This window comes from Octodon degus, unplaced genomic scaffold, assembly GCF_000260255.1.
Source record: "Octodon degus isolate 3935 unplaced genomic scaffold, OctDeg1.0 scaffold00070, whole genome shotgun sequence".
Classification (NCBI taxonomy): Eukaryota; Metazoa; Chordata; class Mammalia; order Rodentia; family Octodontidae; genus Octodon; species Octodon degus.
This window is the reverse complement of record NW_004524646.1, coordinates 4516481-4517773: the sequence shown is the minus strand read 5'-3', so window position 1 is coordinate 4517773 and position 1293 is coordinate 4516481. Positions and strand designations below refer to the sequence as shown.

General features: G+C 56.8%; 1 long non-coding RNA gene across 1 annotated transcript; it reads right to left on the bottom strand.

Moving 5' to 3' along the window:
- Positions 1–6: 6 nt before the first annotated feature.
- On the bottom strand, positions 7–703 carry LOC111817793. The gene is made up of 3 exons (XR_002821910.1): positions 573–703; positions 460–486; positions 7–118 (listed from the first exon to the last, which is right to left on the bottom strand). It is a non-coding gene; the product is annotated as an uncharacterized LOC111817793 (long non-coding RNA).
- Between the last annotated feature and the right edge of the window lie 590 nt (positions 704–1293).

Sequence of the window (1293 nt, the reverse complement as noted above, 5' to 3'; positions counted from 1 at the left end):
CCCCCGTTGGCAATGGCTGCGGCCGACATCATTTTCGCGGCCACGGAGGAAACTGCGATCCCGGTCGCGGTGAAGCCCGCAGTGGTCAGCGCGAAAGGCACAGCGCACACTGCCAGAGCTGCGGGGAGAGGAAGGGTGGTCGGTGCGGGCCGGGGAGGAAATCGGACTCCCCGATAGTTCTGGGGGCTGCGCTCTGAGCTTGGTGCGGGGTCCCAGGCAAAAGTGGAAAGCGGGCAAGGAGCCAGGTGGGGACGACTGGGCACGGACAGCCTGGTTTGTCCCCTGCCTGCGGTGCGATGTCCCTAGCCTTCTCCGCGTCTCGAGATGCTACGGTGCAATGACGCAGGTCGGACAGTTTGGACCATCCCCTGCACCCCGGGACGCGTCCCCGTATCCCCCGGCAGCTCAGGGCGAGGCTGGGCAGCTCTGGGACTCCAGGCAGCGGGTCAGAAGACGCACCTCCTCCAATGGCGGCTCCCAGCAGGGCTGCGGAGAGAAGAACAGGGAGAGGAGCCCTGAGCGGGAGAGAGGGGTGCGGGTACCCCGCAGCCCCGCCCGGGAAGGGGACTCACTAGTCATGGCGGAGGCTCCGGCGCGCAGCTCTAGGATGCAGCCCTGCCGGGTAGTGGTTGCAGTCTTCTCCCCAGCCCTAGGGACAGCGTGGCCCTAGCCCCTCGCAACGCTCCGCCCCTGCGCTCCGAGCGCACGAGCCTGGGCGGGGCCTCTCCCTGTTTGATGGCTCAAGTGTGTTGTTTGGTGAAAGTATTTGTCTAGTATGGAGGAGGCCTTAGTTTCTACCCCTAGCTCCCCCAAAAGAAATATATAAGCAACACCCCCAAAAAACTTCCTTGCTTGATTAGTCAGTCTTTCAAGATTGTGACTTATCTTAATTTACATTTCATTTTATTACTAGTGAGGCTAAACTATTATTTATTAGATGGATTTTTTTGGTGGGGGGCAACTCAGGATGCCTTAAGTGCTGGTCTGGTAAGGCATGAGGTTCTGGGGATCAAACCACAGAATTGTGAGCCTGACTGCTTTGCTTAAGCAGGCATCTAAACAGCTGAGCTAATGGGCAGGCCCCCATTATTATTTATTAGATATATACAGTCCACTTTTGTGAATTGTCTTCTCATATACTTGGGCTTTTTTCTAAGGGGCTTTTTCCCCCCTGTATTTTAGGGAAGGGTCTACAGGGTGTTCAGAGTCTCACTACTAGTTTGGGCTTGTGATTCTCCTGTTTACAGCCTTCCAAGTGCTGGGATTACAGGCGTGTGCCACCACACTCAATCT